The sequence below is a fragment of the Myotis davidii genome, unplaced genomic scaffold, assembly GCF_000327345.1.
Source record: "Myotis davidii unplaced genomic scaffold, ASM32734v1 scaffold425, whole genome shotgun sequence".
In the NCBI taxonomy this organism is placed as follows: domain Eukaryota; kingdom Metazoa; phylum Chordata; class Mammalia; order Chiroptera; family Vespertilionidae; genus Myotis; species Myotis davidii.
In genome coordinates, this window is record NW_006296413.1 from 3,879,807 (window position 1) to 3,887,431 (window position 7,625).

Here is a 7,625-nt window from a genome sequence, read left to right on the forward strand (position 1 = left end):
CTGATTTCTGAAGCGAGTCGTAAAAGACTTTGCAACTTCAACCTTGCTTTCCCTGGGAGAAGCCAGCAGCCATGTCATGAGGCCATTCAAGCAGCGGTCTGGGGAGACCCATGAGGAACTGAGGCCCCCTGCCGTTATGTCACCTTGAAAGCAGATTCCCCAGTCTTAGAGGTCAGATGACTGCAGGCCTAGCTGACGTCATGAAGGCAACCTCACCAGAGACCCTGAGCAAGATCTACCCAGCTAAGCGGCTCCCAAATTCCTGACCCACAGAAACTATGAGATAATAAATGTTTGTTGTGTGAAGCTTCTAAGTTTTAGGGTATTTGTGACACAACAGGATATGACTAATATAGCAGTTACAGGCAATTTGGAATTCTACATTGGATCCTAGACCAGGAAATAAATGTTAGTGGGACCATTGGCACAGTCAAAATAAGGTCTGTAGATTAGCTAACAGTGTTATAGCAACGTTAATTTCCTGGTTTTAAAACTGTCTTATGGTTGTGTAAGATGTTAGCATTAAGAAATGTGTGATGAAGGGAATATAGGGAATCTCTGCACAGTTTTTGCAATTTTTTGTAAATTTAAATTGTTTCTAAATAAATAAATAAATAAATAAATATTTTACAAAGAACAGAAAGATATACCTTATGAAAGTAGAAGAAATAAAAGAATAAAGAGCAGAAATTAATAAATTAGAAAACATATAATGGAAAGAATTTAAAAAGTAAAAATGTTGCCCTGACTGGTTTGGCTCAGTGGATAGAGCGTTGGTCTGTGGACTGAAGGGTCCTGGGTTCGATTCCGGTTAAGGGCATGTACCTTGGTTGCGGGCACATCCCCAGTAGGGAGTGTGCAGGAGGCAGCTGATCGATGTTTCTCTCTCATCGATGTTTCTAACTCTCTATCCCTTTCCCTTCCTCTCTGTAAGAAATCAATAAAATATTAAAAAAAGTAAAAATGTTTCTTCAATAATGCCAGTGAAATTCACAAACCTCTAGCAACATGGATTCAGATATAATATTTTAAAAAGAAGGCATAAATTAACAATAACAGGAATGAAAGCGCTAGCTGGTTTGGCTCGGTGGATAGAGCATCAGCCTTCGGACTAAAGGGTCTCAGGTTCGATTCCAGTCAAGGGCACATGCCCAGATTATGGGCCCGATCCCCAGTGGGGGGCATGTGGGAGGTGGCCGATCGAAGATTCTCTCTCATCATTGATGTTTCTCTCTCTCTCTCCTTCCTCTCTGAAATCAATAAAAACATATATTTTAAAAAAGAAGTGAAAAGGAAAATAAAATTACACCTGTTAAACAATAAGATATATGAAGATATTATGAACAACCTATGCCAACTTTATATTTATATTTTATCAGAGGCCTGGTGCATGAATTCATGCACGGGTGGGGTCTGGCTGGCTTACCCCTATTGGGGTTGATCAGGCCAGGCCGGCTCCGGGGAGGGGCTGTGGGGCAGTTGGCCTGCCGGCTCCGCCCCCTGGTCAAACTCCTGGTTGAGGGGACAACTTGCATATTAGCCTTTTATTACATGGGATTTGTAAAATATTTATTAATTTTATAAGCTTATATTTAAGGTTATATGAAAATAGACAAGTCTCTATAGAAAAATGTAACTCAGCAAAACTAAAACAAGTAGAAATAGAAACTTGGATTAGTCTTATAATAGTAAACAAATTGAATCAGTAGACAAAAAACTTATCACAAAAAGAACTCCAGGCCCATATGACTCCACCAGTGAGATTATCCAAACATTCAAACAAATACTGCTATCTTACACAAATCCTTCCAACTTCCCCTACACATGTCATAAAGGTAGCATGCTTGACACCAAACTTTAACAAGGACTGCCTGAGGCAGGCCAGTGTGGCTCAGTGGTTGAGCACTGACCTGGTTTTAAAACAGTCTTATCGTTGTGTAAGATGTTAGCATGGTTTCATTTCCAGTCAAGGCACATGCCCAGGTTGCAGGCGTGCAGGAGGCAACCGATCAATGATTCTCTCATCATTGTTTCTACCTCCCTCTTCCTTCCTCTCTGAAATCAATGAAAACATATATTTTAAAAAATAAGGACTGCATTAGAAAGAAATACTGTAGGCTCATAAACATAGATGTAAATATCCTAAACAGCTTATCAGTAAACGGAACCTAGTAATGTATACAATAAATAACACACTGTGCCCAAGTGGGATTTATTCTAAAAATGCGAGGTTAGAGATGAGAAATATAATTAATGCAATTTACTCCTGTAACAGATTAGAGGAGAAAAATTGTACCATTTCATTGAATCCAGAGTGCATGTTGCCATGCCCAGTGAGACGGACCCCAAGGGCACATCACACCAGTAGGGGACAAGTGGCTAACAGCAAACGGAGAGACAGCGGCTGGGCAGAATGTTTGAGCCAGTTGTTGAAATGGGATCTAGATATTGGCAGCTTTCTCTGGAGTGCAGTTTTGCACTGAGAAATCAAATCCTTTCCATTCTTAACTGGAACATTTTTATAAGCATAGTTATAGTTATAATAAAACTAGAGGCCCAGTGCATGAAATTTGTGCTCTTGGAAGGGTCCCTCAGCCCGGCCTGCATCCTCTCGCAGTCCAGGAGCCCTTGTGGGATGTCTGACTGCCAGCTTAGGCCTGCTTCCCAGCGGGGATGGGGTGGGGGTGGGCCTAAGCAGGCAGTCGGACATCTTTAGCTCTGCTGCCAAGGCAGGAGAGGCTCCTGCCACTGCTGCTGCACTCGCCAGCTGTGAGCCCGGCTTCTGGCTGAGTGCCCCCCCCCCCCCCCACCCTGTGGGAGCGCACTGACCACCAGGGGGCAGCTCCTGCCTTGAGTGTCTGCCAGCTGGTGGTCAGTGCACGTCATTGCAACCAGTCCTTCTGCTGTTCCGTCAAATTGCATATTAGCCTTTTCTTATATAGGATAACCACTGAGTTTATGAGAAAAATAAAAGAGAAATATAAAATTGGGAGTGCGGTATCTTGGGGTGGGAGACAGAGAGATGTGATGGTGAGGAGGAAATAGGGAAACTTAGTGATATTGTTAATGTTCTTTGTCAAATTGGGGGTTTATTTAATTATTCCACTATTTATGTATAATTGATATTAATTACTTTGTACATATCACATAGGTCATAATTTTAAAAAGTGAACTCAACATGCTGCCTCCAAACCTGCTCTCTCTGGGATTCTCCATCTTAGAGAATAATTTTATCCTCCACACGGGGCCCCTCCACTTCTCCCTTTCCCTCTCCCCCACGCTTAATTGGATATTGAATTCTGGCCCTCCGCACCTTTGGCACTTCCGTCCACCCTGTCCAGCCCAGAGCAGGCTATCTTTATCCCTACATGAGCCGCTGCATCAGCTTCCTGACCATTCCTCCTGCTCCAACTGGCACTCCCCTCCCTCCTCCAGTCCCCCCTCTATGAGGCCAAGGAGAATATCTCCCAGTGCAGATATGCTCAGCCACCTCCTGCTTAGCCCTTGGCAGTATCTTTCCACTGACCCTAGTGTAAACCCCAGTCATTCAGAGGCTGTTTTCATGGCCCACTGGACCTGGCTCACCTTCAGGCCCATTTTCTGCCATTCTCAGCCTCACTCACCAAGCTTCAGTCCCCCTGAATTCTCTGTTTCCTAATATACACCTGGATGTTCCATGCAGGCCAGAGGGTCTTCCCGCTGACTGATCCTATTCCTTTCTCCCTTCCACCCACCCTACCCTCTAATCATCTTATGGTTTCATCTAAAATGTCACTTCATCATCCCATTTTTATTATTTGTTATTCTTCATTGCCAGGTGTAGCCTTTGAAAACCTCCCTCTCTTATGATCTACCTCACTTTTTATATCCCTGACTTCCAGCCAAATGCAGATCTCCCAGGAACTCCAAGGGCCCCTAGGAATTGGCAGAGCCACAAGATAGAAAGAGCCTGGGTTCTCCAATAATCAGGTGGGAGCTTGACCTCCAGTTGCTCTTCTCTGTCAAAGAGATGTATTAGTTGTCTGTTGTGTAAAAATTACTTCAGAACTTTGTGGTTTAAATTAAAAAACACACAATTTATTATCTTGTTGTTCTGTGGGTCAGGAATTCAGGAGCAACTTATCTGGGAGAGACTCACAGTCATTCATGAGGTTGCATGCAGTCAAGACATTGCCCAGGGCTGCAGGCACCTGCAAGCTTGCTTGGCTGATATGAACATTCATGTACAAGTGTTTGTAGGAACAGATGTCTTCAAATCTCTTAGATATGTATCTAAGAGTGGAATATCTGGGTCAGATGGTAACTGTATGTTTAACTTCTTGAGAAACTGCCGAACTGTTTTCTAAAGCATCTGTACTCTTTTACCAGAAATGTATGAGTGTACCAATTTCTCTGCATCTTTCCTAAAACTTGTTATTGTGTTTAGTTATAATATCCTAGTGGGTATGAACCGGTATCTCATTGTGGTTTTGATTTGCATAACCATGATGTGCCTATTGGCCATTTTTAGATCTCCTTTGAATAAGTTTCTATTCAAATCCATTGCCCATAAAATTGGGTTACTTGTCTTTTTATTAGAGTTATGAGCTCCTTATATAGTATAGATACAAGTCCCTTACCTAATATATGATTTGCAAATATTTTCTCCCATCCTGTGGGTTGTCTTTTCACTTTCTGAATGGTGTCCTTTGAAGTACAACATTTAAAATTTTTTAAAATATATTTTATTGATTTTTTACAGAGAGGAAGGGAGAGAGATAGAGAGCCAGAAACATCGATGAGAGAGAAACATCAATCAGCTGCCTCCTGCACACCCCGCACTGGGGATGTGCCCGCAACCCAGGTACACGCCCTTGACCGGAATCGAACCTGGGACCCTTCAGTCCGCAGGCCGACACTCCATCCGCCGAGCCAAACCGGTTTTGGCTAAATTTTTTACTTTTTTAAAAAATATATTTTATTGAGTTTTTACAGAGAGGAAAGGAGAGAGATAGAGAGTCAGAAACATCGATGAGAGAGAAACATCGACCAGCTGCCTCCTGCACACTCCCTACTGGGGATGTTCCCGCAACCAAGGCACATGCCCCTGACCGGAATCGAACCTGGGACCTTTCAGTCCGCAGGCCGACGCTCTATCCACTGAGCCAAACCGGTTTCGGCACATTTTAAAATTCTGATAAAATCCAGTGTATCTAGTTTTCCTTTTGTTGCTGTGTTTTTGATGTCATAGGAAAGAAACCATTATCCAACCCAAGCTTATGAAGACATGCTTAAGTTTTCTTCTAATACTTTCATAACTTTAGGTCTTACATTTAGGTCTCTGATCCATTTTGAGTTAATTTTTGTGTGTGGTGTAAGGTAGATGCCCCAGCAGCATTTGTTGACAAGACTATTCTTTCCTCCATTGTATTGTCTTAGCAACCTTGTTGAAAATCAATTGACCGCCCGGGCTGGTTTGGTTCAGTGGATAGAGTGTTGGCCTGCGGACCCAACGGTCGCAGGTTTGATTCGGGTCAAGGGCACATACCTCAGTTGCAGGCTCCTCCCCGGCCTGGGTCCTGGCCTGGGCTCGTGCAGGAGGCAAATAATTATTGTGTTTCTCACATTAATATTTCTCTCTGTCTTTCCCTCTCTCTAAAAACCAATGGAAAAACATCCTTGGCTGAGAATTAAAAAAATAAAAATAAAATAAATTGACCATAAATGTGTGTTTATTTCTGGGCTCTTAATTTTACTCCATTGATTTATTTGTCTATCTTAATTACTGTAGATTTGTAGTAAGTTTTAAAATCAAGAAGTATGAATACTACAACTTTATTTATTCCAAAACTGTGTTCTCTATTCTGAATCTCGTGCATTTCAATATGAATTTTATGGAATGCTTCTCGAATTTGCATGTCATCTTTGCACAGGGACCATGATAATCTTCTCTTTATCCTTCTAATTTTAGTATATGTGCTGCTGAAGTGAGCAGTCAGTGTGAATTTTAGGATCACCTTGTCAATTTTTGCAATAAAGGCAGCTGGGACTTTGATAGGGACTGTTGAATTTTTAGATTAAGTTTGGGGAATATTGCTATCAAACAATTTTAAGTCTTAGAATCTATGCATACGAGGTATTTATTTAGGTCTTTAATTTACTTCAGTTATGTTTTGTAATATTCAGTGTACCAATCTTATACTATTTCTTTTGCTAAATTTATCATTAAGCATTTTTGTGTGCATTGTAAATGAAAATGTTTCCTTGATTTCATTTTTGGATTTTTCATTACTAGTGTATAAAAATACAATTGAATTTTTTTAATACAATTGAATTTTGCATATTAATCTTCTATCCTACAACCTTACTGAACTTGTTTATTAACTCTAATAGTTGTTAGAAAGTCATGGATGGCTTCAAGGGGAATCAACTAAGTGACAGTTCACAAGCAAAACTGACTAGGTCAGTGTTGTAGCATGTAGCAGTACTTCAATCCAGGTCAGCAGGTGGTGGTGAAGGAGGCTGAGGCAACAGGACGGGACTCAATGCCAACCCCAGGGCAGGTCTCGTTAAATCTCTGGATCTCAACTGTCTCACGTATAAAATGAAGATAGCACCACCTAGCTCATAAACTTTAATGATCGATAGTTAAATGAGATGGCAAAATTGCAAGGCACAAAGTGGGTGCGTTAGCTTCATTCTGCCAATGAACAGACTGGGTTGGCACAAACTGGATACCGGGCAGCACGAGACGAGAGGGAGCTGTGCCTCTGGCCCAGAACTGAACAATACCAGGACAGTAGCCTCTTTACTGGGCATTCCCACCCGGCATTAAAGGTCTGCCTTCTGCTCCCTCCGTGGCACACGTGCTGCCCCGCTCCTACAACGCGCAGCAAACGTCCCCACAAGGCCGACTCACCCACCACCCGCCCCGACAGCGCCTTCCCCACTCTCGGCCCATTGGGCTTGGACCTAGTCCTAGGCAACGCTGCCTTCCGCCCCTAGCAACCGCTCACCTGCTTTTCTCTTCCTATAGGCCAGCACATTTCCTTTCTTTTTTTTTATTGGTCCGCGTAACTACATCTCGACCAATCCGAAGCAGCCACGGGGATCCAACTTACTTCCACACAATTTGGGGTGAACTTGGAGGAGACGAGTTTTTCCTCTTCTGAATGCAGTTTTCCCAGAAAGCATCTTATTTGTCAAACTGTTGTGACTCCCCTGGAATTAGTTTCAAAACACTTTATGTCCCAGGCCTGTCTATCCCTTGCCTACTCCCCACTCCCAGGGGCACGGCCCCCAGGACGCCCCACCTCCCAGCCACTCGGAGCGCCTGAGTCCTCCGCTAGGCAGAGGCCACCAGCGGCCGGGGCGATACCATCTGTGACTAACAAATAGGGGGGCTCTAGCCACCCCCGGGCTGCCCTGTTCCGCACCGGCCACCTACTGCACCTCTTGCTCGGACCGTGGGCACGAACCCCAGACATGGCGGGGGAACGACGGCGCCCGGCACCGAGGAAGGCACGCCATGCGGACCTGAGAAGGGAGCACTTGGTACGGCCCACGCCGCGCCCCGCGCTCCCGGAAGTGAGGTGTCTCACCCTCGAAGTTCCGGCTCGCAGGGGGTGGAGGAGTGTTGTTAACCG